A 16,020-nucleotide genomic window follows, 5' to 3' on the forward strand; every position below is an offset into this window, starting at 1 on the left:
GTTCCTTTTTCTTTTCTGTTTAAATTCTCATGAAAATTCATCCACATTCTAGAGTGAATTTCTCCTAATAAGCACATATTTGTGCGCAATTTCTCCTAACAATGCATTTTTTGTATGTTGTTTTCCCTAATATATGCATTTTTATGCAACTTTCCCCTGGTATATGCCGTTTGTAAACACTGGTTGGTTAAAGGACTGCATCACAAATTTCATACAACTGTCATTTTCACAGAATGGCTGTGCTTCAGCTTTCGTACTGTTTCACAAGAAAGTGTGAATCTGATAGATTTGGGTTTAAATGCAAACCAAGTCAAATCACCACCCCCATTCCTACTTACTTTTTTAATTATTATTTTCAAAAGAATTCTGCCATTCGTGGATTATCCAGAACACCAACTCTTCTGGATATCCAAAACACCAACTCTTTCAGCTGTGATCCTGCCTCTTCAGGAGGCAGGATCACAGCTGAAAGTGGTGGAACGTGGATGGAGCCCTGGAGAAAAGCAAATGGTTACAAGGGGGAGCCAGGTTGAATCCAGCAGGTCAGGGGCAAAGCCACCACCATTTCTGGTGGGTTGTGGGCAAAGCCAAGGTAGAAGCGGGATTCTAGACAGCTCAAAACTACTCACTTGACAGAACAACTTAACAACTCAAAATTGACAAATTCAGGGTAACTGGCAGTCTTAATTGCCAGTTTACAAGTGCAATCTATAGATTCCGTGCTAGGGATCTGAACAATATTTCGGAAACAAGAAAATTAAATTCTCCAAGGTGCATAATGCAAGCATTTGCTTATTCAGCATGATTTACTTCATTCCTGCTAATCCTAGGGAGATTCAGCATACAACTTTAGAGCGACTTTCAACCAATGTCATATACTTCTATCCTGTATAACAAGCTGGAACAGAGGACAGCAGCTAAGATTTGTAAGGGATCTGGAAACCAAGCCTTATGAGGAACGGTTGAGGGAGCTGGGCATGTTTAGCATGGAAAAGAGAAGACTGAGAGGAGATAGGATAGCCATCTTCAAATATCTCAAGGTCTGTCATGTGAAGATGGAGCAAGCTTGTTTTCTCCTGCTCTGGAGGGTAGGACTCGAACCCATGGCTTCAAGTTACAAGAAAGGAGATTGCAGCTAAACTTCAGGAAGAACTCTTGCTGTCAGAAAGAGTGGTTTGACAGTGGAAGGGACTCGGTCAGAAGGTGGAGGTCTCTCCTTCCTTTACAGGTTTTTAAGGAGAGATTGGGTGGCCATTTGCTACAGATGCTTTAGTTGAGATTCCTGCATTGGTTTGGACTAGATGATTTTCAGGACCCCTTCCAACTAAAAAATTATATGACTCTGTAAGCTGCTGCTGTTGTCCAAATCAGCTCCAAATCAGCCTAGAGGTGGCCCTCTCCTGCCTGCCTCCAGTGACTGTTACTCAGAGGTTAGGCTTGCCATATGTCAGGAAAATTCCTGACATGTCATTCTCCGGGTGTAAAAATGGCAAAATGTCAGGGAAAACCCAGACGTAAGGCAACATGATGAAAAAAAGCAGAGGAAACAGCTCAAAAAGCTGTTTATGGGTCAGGTTTCCCCCCAAAAAAAGCTTAACAATTTTGTTGGGGTGCTTAAAAATATGGCAACCCTATCACAGGTAGACTGCTCCTAAGACTGAAGGCTCCATTCTTAACTATCATGGCTGATAGCTTTTGACGGTACAATTATAGTGCAATTTACGGTGCAATCATATTTACTAAGACGTATGCCCCATATATGTGCATATATGCAGCCTTAGTCATCATGCACTTCATAAAACCATTTCCCCCTAAAGTTCACCTTGAGGGTCCCTTTACAGCAAAGACATGCTATAATAACTATTATTTTCTGAATTCCCAGGTTGTCAAAAGATCATCAACAAAAATAGGGAAGGCAGATCACATGCAATTGTTTCCTCCCCTGCACACACTCCCCCCCCCCTTTCTTGTCATATTTAACACTTTGGAAAGGCAGTCATTAAAATTAGAGAGACACTTATCTAAAATTAAAATTCCTGTTAAAGCAGTGCCCTTTGGCCCAGCAACTCTAAATCAGTATAGCAGAAGCTCCATGTCAGTTATATGGATATATATTAAAATCGGGTGGGTGGTAGAGGCAAAAATCTTTGTAATTGCACAGTTGCTTTTTTCAGGCACCAAATAAAATGCATGAAATGCAACCATTTCCCCCTGAAGTAAAAATGGCTGATTGCCATCACCCTCCATACTGCCCACCCTCTTGTTTCATTTGACATGTTAAAATTAAAGTGGGAAAAGGCAATGTAATTCGTAGCAGGAATACATTCACACACACCAACAGCAAACTCAGTTCTCTGACTGACGTTTCTTAAGGGACCAAAAATACACCATCCAAGCACCAGAGAGAGATAACAGCAGCCTAAAGGGACTGCAGGATTACACCCTCCAGCACACAAAGAAAGTAGAAAGCACGATCGATAGGGTCACCAGCTCAGGAGCATCCCAGACACTGAAATCTCAGAGCCCAAACCTGAGACCTAGGGGCGCTGAGACTTCCTCTGCGCTTTCCCCCACCACTGGGCCCTGGAGACAGAGGTTAATTGGGAGACGGGAGACGGAAACAGATAGATTCCCCCCTTGGGGAAAAAAAGAGTCTATGCAATTGCAGTTGGATCCTGCCAGGCTGAAGCTTCTAAGCTGAACACATAGCCTTCTTAATTTTTAAAAAATGCACTTTTGCCCACCTGGAGATTCAAGCGGTCCTCCAGCTACTTGGAGGGGGTCAGGAAAGGCTGGAGACTTCAAGTCAGCCCTGGAGGCTGGGCAACTCAGCACAGTGAGTATGGGATGGAGTCTTGGTGCTGTCTGCACTAATGTGATCTCTGTTTCTGAATTACAATAGGCAGGACAGCCAGCCCTCTGCTCTTTTATAAGTCAGCCCCCATGTTTCAGCCTGAGCCACTGGACTTTTCTGGAGTACAGATTTATCTTGAGAGACAACGAGCAGCCTACTCTAGGGGTGGGCTATTCTGTGGCTTCCTCTAAAGACCCCTGGAAAACTCAGCAAACCTGCTGTACCAGACACTGGGTGTGCAGAGGGCAGCTGAAAAGGACACAGCTCTGGGCAGCCTGAGGAAGGACCACCCACCTTGAACCTGCCCATAAAAAAGAAGCCTAGAGGGAGAGACTAAGTGGTGTCCAAACTTTTTTCAAAGAGGGCCAGATTTGATGAAGTGAAGGGCTGTGGGGGCCGACCAAAGGGCCAACCAAAGTTGTTGACCTTTTTTTAGGATTGAAGAGTTGTTGAGCTTTTTTGGAAATAAACTGCCACACGGACCAGATTAAACCAACCAGGAGGCCGGATTAGGCCCCCAAAACGGACATACCTGAACTAGGGTGATGCACATTGTTCCTGGGAACTCCTCGTTTTTAGTAAGGAGGGAATCTTGCACTACACCTGTATCAAAATCTAGTTATCTAGCACATGTGATGCTGTACCAACAATTTTTACACCCCTAAGAGAACAAATCAGTAAATCCGTTAGCAAGACACAAGTATAACTGTACAAAACATATGTTTTCCCACTTGGCTAGACAAGATTCTATCACCTGTGTTTTGCAGGTCAAGGAAATGACACCTGTAACATGCTACAAGTATTAAATTATCTCCTCCCCTGCTTCATCTAGAGACACTCAGGACTGGGATTCTGATTTAGAGCAATCCTTGTATCAAATCTTCAATTCATTTGGCAAATGTGGTTCAGCAACCAGGGCCTCTGAGAGCCAAAGGGAACCATCTGATTAAACAGGCACCGTGAAGAAAGACAAAAGGAAACATTTTGCTGCAAAAGGTTCTTGGAATCGCTGGCACACAGAGGTATAAAGTGGAGGCAGCCAGCAGGGCCAACAATGCACTTCAGAAACAAACAAAGCCCAAGATTTAAAGGCAAACAAGTCATGCCTTCCATCGGTGTCCATTTAATAGACAGAAGATTTATTGAAATGCATATTGTGCCAAATGGTTTGAAGTTAGATGACTGAGCCGCAGGCTCATGGACACGGCTTTGCTGCTTCTGACACTAGGAAAGAAAACAGTGTTCTATGCTTGGATTAGAAACCCAGAGGAAACCCCAGGTTGGGCATCTTAAAATATTAAAAAGGGTTCTGTTGGGCATTTGGGGCAGGAAAAATATACTTGACAACAATAGGTGTAAAATTGGGGGTTGGTTCATTTTGGCTAATTGGTTCATTTTGATTGGTTAGTTGGGGAAGCATTTAATTTTGATAATTTTTGAGATGAATATTTAATTTTGATCCTTGATTTTGTTTCTGTTATCTGGTTGATTTATTTGTAATTGTATTCTATATTTTAATTCTCATGCATGCCGATGTAATAATACTCAGCACTTATACCACTTTTTGTGAGTGTTCAAAGCACTTGACATGCAGTGTATGTGAACTGGCTCTGCAGGTTGGACAGACACCTTGTTTGCACATAACTGTCAACTATGCTTGAGTTATTCCTCCTCTCCTCTGGCACTGCCATGAGGAGGAATTCCGAAGCATTAGCTTCTACTTTAGGCTAACCACAACCTGCCCTGTGGTGACATCTGAACTAGGACAAACTGTGGTTACTCTTAAGTACGAGTAGTGCAACAAGCCAATTTCAACCATAGTTTATAAAGCTGGCTTGCTTTCACTAACTAGAGTTAAGACCAACCAGAGTTTAGGGTTCAGACGCAACACTGCACAATGGTCAACAAAGAAGTGGGAACTTCCAATTTCTTCCTCGTGGCCATGTTGGAGGCCAAGTGAGCATACAGAAAGTGTGTGTGTGTGTGTGTGTGTGTGTGAGAGAGAGAGAGAGAGAGAGAGAGGGAGGGAGGGAGAGAGAACTGTAATTTTAGAGTAAACTTCTAGTGCGGATACATCCATTGCTAGCACACAAGCCACCATACACTGCACTGAAAAAATTGTAGAATAGATTTTGCTCCTGGTGTATCGCTACTGCTGAAGCTGTTTTCATGGTGAACAAAAGCTTTCTTATGCACCAATCACAACTGCACTTAAGAGCAGATTCTGGTAACTGCACTTAATGCACACATGCACACACACAAAAGCAAAGGCATAGCATATCTCCCCCCACCCCACCCTGCTGGTCTTCCATTTACTTCAGGGTCTGTGTTTTGGGAGCTCTGCCAGCCAGTGCATAAAAATAGTTACCCCATTAACTGGGAACAGTGCCCACAATGCTGTACACCCCCAGCTACACAGAAGCCCGCACCAAAAATGGCACCAAAAAGGGGGAGGCAATGGGCAGGATGGGACACAGGAAGTGGGTAGAGGTCAGATTACCACCAGAAAGGGAAGTGGTAGAAAAGCAAAAAGCCAACTTCAAGGGCAGACACAGAAAGACCTTTGGAAATAGTATTAAAAGGTTTAAATACTTAGCATTTATATAGTGCTGACTGGGATCACAAAGTGCTTCAAAGGTTGAGATTCCTGCATTGCCGGGAGTTGGTCTAGATGACACACAGTCTCTTCCAACTCTCTATGATGCTCTGGGATCTCTCTGAAAGTAAATGGGTGAGCGACTTGCTTTGGCCCATGAAAGCTAGTTGCTCAGGGTGGAACTTGGAATATTCCTGAAACTCAGCAGCAGCAGCAGCAGCAGCAGCAGCAGCAGCAGCAGCTGATCTTCCCCCTACTATTTGATCTTCCCCCTACAGTGCAGCAACACTGGAGAATACAGTGTGTTTCTTGAAGTGGCTCTAAGTCAGGGGTCAGCAACCTTTTTCAGCCGTGGGCCAGTCCACCATCCCTCAGACCATGTGGTGGGCCAGACTATATTTTTGGGGGGGAAATGAACAAATTCCTATGCCCCACAAATAACCCAGAGATGCATTTTAAATAAAAGCACACATGCTACTCATGTAAAAACACGCTGATTCCCGAACCGTCCACGGGCTGGATTGAGAAGGTGATTGGACCGGATCCAGCCCCCAGGCCTTAGGTTGCCTACCCATGTAAGTGAACAGCACCATGTAAGTGAACAGCATTAAACGTGCTCCAAGTTTACATGTTGGGCTTTGTAGCTTAGAAGAAAGGCATGCAAAGGGGGGGACACAGGAGAGGTATACAAAAGTTGCATGGCATGGTGAAAGTAGATAGAGACACTTTTCTTCTTCTCTCACCATTAATGGACTCTGCCATCATCCTAAGGAACTGAACATTGGGAAGATTCAGGACTTCCCTCAGTGCATAGTTAAGCTACGGAACTCCTTGCCACAAGACCGAGCCATGGTCACCAACTTGGATGGCTCTACAAGAGGTTTAGACAAAGTGCTAGCTGGGTTCTACCTGCCCTGCCGGAGCCAGTATACCAGTCACTGGGAATTGTACGTGGGGAGAGTGATGTTGTGCTTATGCCCTGCACATGGGCTTCCCAGAGACTTCTGTTTAGCCGCTGTTCTGAACAGGATGTGGGGCTAGAGTGGTCGGAACAGGAGAGCTCTTCTTATGTCCATCAGGACAGGCAGGTCACACCTACACCTAAACAGTGAGCACCCTGGCATACATTCTGGAATCTCCTACAACACACAGTAGTACTTCTGTGGCGGACAGGCCACCACAATTCCTGGCGCTACAAAGTTGGGAAACTACTGGTCAAGGATGGCTCCAGGTGTGGAGGCCTGTGGAGGCATTACTCCAGGGCATTGTGGGAAACAAAGATGGTGGATGCCATACGCTGATGTGCAGGTCCGCACCTGGTTCCTTGACCAAGTCTAAAGTAGAATAATTTTACGTCTTTGTCTCCTTACGTCAACCAACAAGAAAACCAAGGCCTGACCAATCTAAGGCCTCACATTTTCCAATCAAACTTGGCCTATGAAATTCCTAGCAAGCAACATGGCTTCAGTCAACTTCTGCCTTTAAGTTTCCTTTCTTTACTCTGTTTTCTGCCCCTCACACGCAACCTAGAATCCCCAAGGGAAAACGCCACTTTTGGGAAACCTCGCTTGACTCACCGGGACAGCCTAATCCTACACGAGCCAGCAACTTTTATCTGTTTTTAATAAGGTTAAAGCAGCATCTGTTAGAACTCTTTCTGTTCCCATTAACCTCCGCAAACCCATTATATCCAGGCAGTTGCTCAAAAGCTATGGAAGTTTTATTTATTTATTTTTAAAGGCTGCACAGGGCTGAACTGCCAGGCTAATACTGAAAAAGCACAGGCCTCAGGAAACAATGCAAACAGTAGCAAGGGGCGTGTGTTAAAAATAAATTCCCCAGATTAAAGGAAAACATAAATGCACAAAAGAGGCCAGTTTGAATGAGCCTGACAGCTATGCAGAGACACAGGTGGAATGTGAAAACAGTGCCAAATCCAGACAAATACCCCAGTTCCCTAAGGCAACAGAGTCTTCCATTCTCTGTTTGGAAGCTGGTCTTTGCTCAGCGAAGGCAGAGGTGCATATCCTTGCCCCTAGGTACTGGCTAAAATTTAAAAGGGGGGTAGGGCCCAATTTAGTATTTTCTGCTTTCAACGAGATGTTGAGCCTGAACTAAAAGGCAATTCCGTCTTGGAATCAGGAAATACAAGTTATTGACATGTATGGCATCTTTTTCAGCATTCTGAGCTTTTCAGATTTTGAGATAGCCTCTTACCACCTGAAATCTCATATTTTAAAATGCAACTTTTGTGCTGACCACTTCTGCCAAACTTCAGACCCCTCGCTCTCACTATGTAACCAGCATGATAAATGTGGAATGGAGACAAGCCTTTACGGCTCTGAGGTTCCAGTCCATGTTTTCTGCTGTAATTGAAGGATGCTGTCACTGGATCCCCTCTGAAGAGAGAGGATGCCCACATAGCTGTCATGTGCCTGACGATTTACCCCACCACTTACGCTTGCCCAATCTACGAGGATTTAAGAGAATCCTAGTTCAAAAATTTCAATTTCCGAGTGGGGAGATTGATTGGGTGTTTATCAGGGGACAGGTCCCCCTACACTTCTGAAAAATGGTTTTCCAGATACTCTTTAAAACATCCCACTCCTTTTTTAACCTTTGGTTTTTGTTGAGTTCTAATTACTTCTGTCATTTTTGCTAATTCCAAATATTCACACAATTTGATTTACCATTCTTCCTTCGTAGGTGTAAAGGGAGGAAGTAAACAGCCTTTGTTAACTGCCTTGTTCTTACATGCATGCAATTAAAAAAGGAAGTCAGTCGGATCAGAGCAAAGATCTACCCTACCAAGCATCCTCTTCCCCCACAATGGCCATCTAGTTGCCTCCAGGGTGCCCAGAAACAGGGCATGGAGGCAGTCACCCCAACCTCTCTAGTGCCCCTCCTTTCTCCCCAGAACCAGTACTCAGAGGAGATAGGAAGAAGCTTTTCTCCCTCTCCCAAAATCCTTGAAATCAGGGTTCTCTAATGAAGATGAGAACTGAGGCAGAGGAAAGGAATCGATTGCACAGTGCAGAATTAGTCTAAGCAATGTGCTGCCCCAAGATACTAAGACGAGGGTTGGGGAAGGTGTGTACCTCCGTATGTTGTAGGACTCCAGCTCCCATGATGCCTGACCTTAGACAGGGCTGGCTGGGGCTGATGGGAGCTGCAGCCCAGCAACATATGAAGAGTGCAGCTTTGGCTACTCCTGGGTCAAACGAATATGTGGGTTGAGGAGAAGAAGGATACCAATGTCTATTTGGTATGATAGCTGAACAGAACCTCCATTCACAGCGGAGTGTGCCATATTAATGTGCCATTAAAAACACACCTACCCAAATCCCCCAACAAATAAGATTGGCACTGGAAGCCAAATTATACCAAGCCAAACAGCTTGTCCATCTAGCTCAGGCACGTCCAACAGGCAGATCACTGGACGTCTGTGGCAGATCATTGGCTCCCCCCCAAAGAAGCTCAAAAACTTTGGCTTCCCTAAAAAAAAAAAAGTTCAAAACTTTTGCCCTGCACCCAAAAAATGGGGCTTCCTCCTTCCTAAAAAAACTCAACAACTTTGACCTGAACCCCAAAAAGGGGTAGATCACTGCCAGTTTTTAACTCTGTGAGTAGATCACAGTCTCTTGGGAGTTGGCTACCTCTGATCTAGCTCAATACAGCTGGAAGTGTCCAGAGGTGACTCTCCAGGGTTCCAAAGAGGTATCTCTCCCAGCCCTACCTGGAGATGCTGAGGACTGAATCAGAGATCTTCTACAAGCAAAGCATATGCTCTACCACTGAACTGCTGACCATTCCCTTTAAAAAAAGAAGATGATTATAGTCTTCATTGTTCTGAATAAAAGGGCTGAATTAAACTGGAACATAGACAGCTGGCTTTTACTGCACTAAATCATTTCTCCATCTGGCTTGGTATTGTTTACACTGACGGTGAGCAGCTCTTCCTGGAGATTGAAACTGGGACGTTCTGCACGCAAAGCAGATGTCCTACCACTGAGTTTTAGCACCTTCATACAGGCTGGGCTGAACGCTTCTGCTTGACATATTTGTTTTCTATGTGCATTAAGGACAGTGTGTGTGTATATTTGTTTCCATGGAGAACATTCAACCATACAATTCCTACCGACATGCACACATATGGAACTTGAAGCTCAGGACTTGCCACTTGAATTGGCTGACTGTATAAACTCTGAGAGTCCCTTGTGTGAAGATGATCTTGCAACAATTAAACCAAAAGGATCATAAAAAATAAAAGAATAAGGTGGGGAAAAGCACCAGCCCACTCATACCAAAAACGGTGCCTTGACAAAATCCCACGAGCCACGTGGATTTTCAGGAACGGTCAGACTACAAGTCAGCTCATGGGAATGTGGAGAATCTGCAGAGATAAAGCTTTGTAGCTTGCAAAGAAGTAAAACTGAGAGATAAAACAGAAGAGAAACAAGGGGAGAGAAGCAGAAAGAACCAGAGAGAAGGAAAGCACAAAAAGTTCTGCTTGAAGGAATTTATTATTATCATTATTATGATTTTAAAAAGGGACAAATTGAGCCTTTGTTTTCTCTTCAGTTTATCACACTTCACTTGCTCCAAACACACAAGGTCGTTATAGTCACTGGATTCCAGTTTTGTTCTGAAGGATTCAAAACCAGCTATTTTGTTCAACGCACAGCAGTTAAATCCTTTAGAATCAAGATAGCTGGATCCATCTATTGAAACATAATTATAATAAATACATTTTGCTTGCTGGTTGGTATACAAAAAAACACTTTTCAAGGCCACCATAAGATAAACAAAAGCGAGTCTTCACTCATAAAAGATGTCTAAAACTCATTGGTAGGCGCATGGGGAAGAGAGAGAATAAGGATAATGGTAAAGGTTTATAAAACAGTGTGGAGGGAGAGAGGAAACATTATTGCCCCCCTTTCTCAGAATGGTAAAATTCAGAGTCCTCATCAAGCTGACTCTCAGCCGAAGTAAGACTGTTAATAAGGGGAGAGCTTACTCTCAAAACTCATAATTAACTTAATTAATTAAATGATTCTGATCTTATGCATCAAGGCAAAGCATAGAACAGCCTTTGCCAGTCTGGGGCCCTCCAGATGTTTTGCAATGCAGCTCCTATCAGCCTGGCGGGCACCAGGCTGGCAAAAACTGGCACAGAATATCAAAACGTATCTCAAGCAATGCAAAGCTGCCCACTTTCACATATCTTTCTTGGAAAAGCTGCAGTAAACTAGCATCTTAGCAATGTTGACTCCATGGCCTTGTGCTACCACTCTTGTTCCAATGCTAACAGAGCCTGAACAGGTCATGCAGGTAAGTCTTCAGGTGGTGTTGAGAGGGAGGTGAGCTTTTATTAGAATTCCTCTAAAGACAACAGACATTCCAAGGAATCGTGTTTGTAGGCCTCATTGTTGCAGTGGCATTCTATTTATTCAGTGAGAAACCACAAAAAGATGAGAAATAGAAAGGAAGGTCCATCACATTAATTAATACCTTTTGCAGCTCTTATTGTTTCAAAAATATGGTACAATCCTCCTCTCACAGGATAGGACTCCCTCAAAGCTCAAATGCAGGATCACTCATTTCTGCCTGCATCCAAATCTCCCCAAAGTGGCAGGGAGGAGCAAACAACCGAGGAAATGTTAACCAACCATTGTGGCCTCTGCCACATGCTCTCCAAAACCTGATATGGCTTCACCACATAACTGTCACACTGGGAAGACTTCTGTGAAGGAACAGCCACAATAAGTTTCAGTTGAGGGTGAGTGGGAATTGGCTCTCTCATTTCCACATTGAAAGTGTGTCATGAACATCAGGGCTAATAAATCCTCGTCTGCCAAGCCTTGCCAAACCATTGTCACCCTGAGCGAAGTGAACCAGGTGGAAAGGGATGCCCCTTCCTCCTCCAAAACACACTGGAACAATATTTAAAACTGGCAGTTACATTTCCCATGTGAATTCAATATCAGTTTCGGCAAGAGAAAAGGCATTCCGCTTTTTTAAAAGCCTATTTTACACTCCAGTCCGCATTCACAGCAACTGCAGATACACACAAAAGCAGGGAACTTCAGGGTCAGGTGTGAACAAACCCTCTGTGCTGCCTTCTCGGAGTAACTCCACTTGGGTTGCCAAGTGATGGTTGTGCGCTGGGAGCGGGGGCAGAGTCAGGCCTGCACACTTGATCTAGGAAAATCAGCCCATGAGGTATTTCATTGCATGGTGAGAAATAAAACTTTAAAGCTGCTTGTGTCTCAGCTAAAACCCAACGGTTTTTTAAACTAGCACTCATTGAGACATCAGTTCCAACCACAAGCACCGCCTTGGTCTGTGCTTTGCGTTCCTACAGCAAAGAGGAAGAAGGAAGGACCACATGGGCAAGGAGGTCCTAACGGGTCTCTTCTCCTAGATTTCTATCCTCTTGCAGAGCTAAGCAGGTCAGTGAGAAATCCAGAACACCAGACTGCAAAACTCCCCCCCCCCCATTAGAGCCTCCGCTGTCAAAATCCCAGCACAACCTGGAAACCTCAAACGCATAATTCGGGGGAAGCCAGCCTCTGTCCCTCCACGCAACTTCACCTCCCCTCCACCCGCTTCATCCAACACGGAATCCTCGCTTCGACATTTCCACTCAAGCCCTGGATCTCCCAGGATCTCCGTGGGCGGAAAGCAGCCCCCTGACAAAAACTTGCGGTACGCAGAAAATAAGGAAAAAACCAAAACATGATGGGCAGCCTAAAACGCCTGGGGTCCCACCTCCCCCCACCCAGGGGAGGGCGAAGGGGCGACCTGGGGTGCCCCGGGTTTCTGGGGCGGAATCTCATCCCCTCCCGAGACCAGATGCCCGGAGGCGGCCGAGGCAGCTGCATCCAGAGGCGCCCGCTGCCTTTTCGCGGCGGGAGGGATGCGCAGCTGGCGGGGGCTAAAAGGCCCTCGTCAAATTGAAATCCGGCACGATCCTGCCTCCCTTCGCCGCCGCCCTCGGAGCATCCCCAGAACCGCGGACGGGGGGGGGGCGCCGAGAAGGCAGGCGGGAAACGCGTCGCCCTTGGAGAGGAGGCAGCAGCGCGGCCGGCCCCGATCCCTTACCTGGCGGCGGCGGCGGCTCCTCCCGCCCTTCTGCTGCTGCTGCTGCTGCAGCCGCGATCCCGGGAGCTGCGCGCCCGCCCGCCTGCCTGCCCGCCCGCGCGGCGCCCCAGATGCCAGCAGCAGCAGTAGCAGCAGCTGCGCGCCCATTGGCTGCGCCGGGAGCTTTTCCTGTGCCGAAAGTGAGAGTGGCCCGGCAGCAGCGCCGCCCATTGGAGGAGGCGCGCCGCCCAGGGAGGCCGTGAGTGGCCCAGATGTGGAGGGAGGGCGGGCGGCCGGGATGGGGCGCCTCCCTCCTGCAAAGGACTCTCTCCCTCCCTCCCTCCCTCCCTCCCTCTCCATCTCCATGCCTGCCTCTCCCCCCCCCCACTTTGCGCTGCGCTTCTCCTTCTGCTGTCCAGCCGCAGGGCGGGGGCGGGGGGGGGGGGAGCCGGAGAGGCAGCAGCCCCCGCGCAGCAGATACAGATCAGAGAACAGGGAGCTCGCTGCCTGGCGATCCTCAACCCACGACTGCAAAAGCAAGCCAGAGACTGGGACTGGGATGGCATTAGAATCATCACAGCAAGAAGGAGCGCAGAGAGGAGAAACGCCATGGGAGGGCATCGTCTGCACCAGCCAAACCCGACGCCTCCGCCTGCCCCGGCTGCAACACAACATGTCTCTCTCTCGCGCGCCTGGGTCTCTACAGCCACAGCAAGCGCGGCATCCCTCCGGCAGTTTAATTTCACCCCCCATGGCGCATCCTTCCATTGTCTCTGGATGCAAACCACAACTAGATATAATAAATGTGCATTTACAATACTAGCTCCCTAGAAATAACCCTGTGAGGTAGGTCACTGGGGTAGGGAGGTGGACAGAAAATTTCCAGCTCAGAGAATACGCCAGAGATTAGTAAACCATCATGAAAATATGGCAGTAGTGCACATCATTTTTTTGTTTGAAGTTTATAAAAGCAATGGAAAGATTAAGTTGAGAATTAATGATATTGTTAATAATAAATGTGCATATAAGAATATTAGTTCAGGGTCCTTCCCTGCTGTCTGCCTGTACACTTTTTTTTTTATACAAGTAATAGAAACATACATGCAGAGGACAATTGTAAAATATGCCCGTTTTAATCTGCAGCCCACAAAAACTCATACCATAATAAATTGGTTAAAGTGCCACAAAGCTCTCTGTTGTTCCTGATGCAGAAGACTAACACAGAACCTCCTCTCAAAAAAGGTCTACAAAGCAGTTGTTTTTATGAAAATACAACAGCCTGCATGCTTCTTCCAAGAGCAACTCCAAACATTCTCTGAAAAAGCAAAGGCCCAGCTTACCATGGCTAACAGCTTTCCCCTCTGAAAATTCCAAGAAGACTGGGCTTGGAAACCAGGATTATTGTACTGTAAATATTTTTGGGGGAAAGCCTTAGCAGAAAGATGGAGGGCCGTAGCTCAGAGTTACAGCATCTGCTTTGCATGCAGAAGGTCCCAGGCCAGGTTCAATCCCTGCCAACACCCGGCAGGGCCGGGAATGTCCCATCTGAAATCCTGCAGGCCAGAATGCATAAAACCTACATTAAATTTCCTGAGGCAACAACACCGAAAGAACAGGCAAGGGACAAGCTGACCGATTCTCTCCAGTTTCTCCCCCTCAGTCTCTTTCATAGTTCTCAGGTAGATCTACACCACACCCACTATTAAAACAATTCAGTGCTGGGGTTTGCTCTTGGCAATAAGTAAATAAGAAGTAAATGGCAAGGCAAGAGGCATGTCTATCATGGATACAAGCTGGACAGGGGAGAAAATGGGTGTTGCATATCATGTTCCATACATCACTCTAAATTCTAAAAAAAAAAAATCACTGTTGAAGGTAAACTCCATTTTCAAACTGGCAGTCAAAAAAAAGATGACACCAGCTTGCTCAGAGGCTTAGTAAGGGCAACATGCCAGGCAGAGCAATGTTGTAGCTTCTCCATGAACCATGTGCCTGCTGCCTAAACACACCCAAAGCACTTTTTGGGGAGGGGGAGGCTTTGTTTTTTCTCACCTGCCATCGCAAATATCCAAAGATATGCAGCACTGGACAGCAGCTACTGGCTGGGTTTTTGTGTGTGACAGGGAGTGTTTTGTTTTGTTCAACAGCTTCCAAGCAGGTGCAGTTTTAGCACTTGGAGTTTCAGCTGCATTTCCTTCAAAGGTCCACAGCCATTCTTAAATCACTGGTACCTTGGGGGGGGGGTTTAAATGTGTAAAAAGGACTGATCAGATATCACACAAAAAAGGAAGTAGTTGAAAGGAGAACTCTCCTTTTCTGTTTCAATGCTTAACCAACACTGGTGGGTCACTATTTATTTACAAATTTGTATCCAGCATTCAGTATTTCTGTTTGCAGATAATGAAGCCATCATAATTAACCAATAACAAACAAAGTTAAAATATCAGAAGTATTAAGAGAAAAATGGCCTTTAAAACCAATTGCTGGTGTCAATACCCATTGTAATGAAGCCAAAGTACATTTGAAATAATTGCATATTCTTCTCATATGTTGCACCCCATGTCTATTCTCTTTCATTTTTAATGGGGCAGGGACCTGTCAAACCTGTTCTTTGTAAATCACCATGTATAGAGATGGTGAGATTGATTGATTGATTGATCTGTCAAGGGATGCTTTATTTGTGATTCTTGCATTGCTTCACATCTCCCTTGCTAGCACACAATCGTATGCATGCTTACTTAAAAGTAAATCTTGCAGAGTTCATCGGGGTTCATTTCTACTAAGTAGGATTACAATTTTAGTCCGATACTGCTACTGCCTTGAAAATAGGCAATTTGCTGTGTATGCAACCTACTGGTTGGAGGAGCCTACACAGTCTGATGGTTTCCTTCCACGGGGCTGCTTTGCTTCCAAGGCTATGCCAAGATGTTAAACGTTCCTCCTACCCAGACACACCGACTCTAACGAAGAAGGGGGTGGCCTACTTAAAAGCGGACACCCCAGAGCTACATTTCCGCTGAAACAATTGTTCAAGACAGATTTGCATTACCTTTGCATGTGCTAAAAGCTGCTCCTAGGCTCTTCTCCAGCTCCCAGGTCGCATCTGGAGGACTTTGCCATCCAAGAGTTTTCAATAATGCACGAATAAAAACAACACATCGTCCAGGACTGCTTTATATCAGCAGTCTGGTAAAGCTTGCAATTTGGAAACCATTCTGCCTCCAACGGACTTTGGAACACAGGTGCACTCTTAGCTTTGAAAATAATGGGTTGCCTGCCAACACCCACAGCACTATGTCAACAAAAAAGGATGTTAATCATAAAGCTGCATTGGCAGCGCTAAAAAAACAACAACAACCCTCCCAAAGCCGTAAGCATCCCAAAAGGGGCTGGGACTCAGTCTGAATGAGCTTACATGGTTGGAGTGAGCCGATTTGAAAGATGCATTAGGCTAAGACAATCAAAAGGAAGTAGGAACATGGGAGGC

General features: G+C 45.7%; 1 protein-coding gene across 10 annotated transcripts in view; it reads right to left on the bottom strand.

The window, feature by feature from the left end:
- The window catches only part of CAMKK2 (calcium/calmodulin dependent protein kinase kinase 2), a 67,831-nt gene extending 52,094 nt beyond the window's left edge, over positions 1-15,737 (bottom strand). For 2 of the 10 annotated variants that reach the window (XM_079957776.1, XM_079957770.1), the window contains exons 1-2: positions 12,555-12,629; positions 9,755-9,843 (exon numbers count right to left, since the gene is read on the bottom strand). The gene's annotated coding sequence lies outside the window, so the exon portion shown is untranslated. Of the gene's footprint in view, positions 1-9,754; positions 9,844-12,554; positions 12,653-14,585; positions 14,608-15,582 lie in introns of those variants that run through there. The other 8 variants (XM_079957778.1, XM_079957777.1, XM_079957775.1 and 5 more) reach the window with 7 other exon arrangements.
- Positions 15,738-16,020: the final 283 nt, after the last annotated feature.

The sequence above is a fragment of the Podarcis cretensis genome (assembly GCF_951804945.1).
Source record: "Podarcis cretensis genome assembly, chromosome: 16".
NCBI lineage: Eukaryota > Metazoa > Chordata > Lepidosauria > Squamata > Lacertidae > Podarcis > Podarcis cretensis.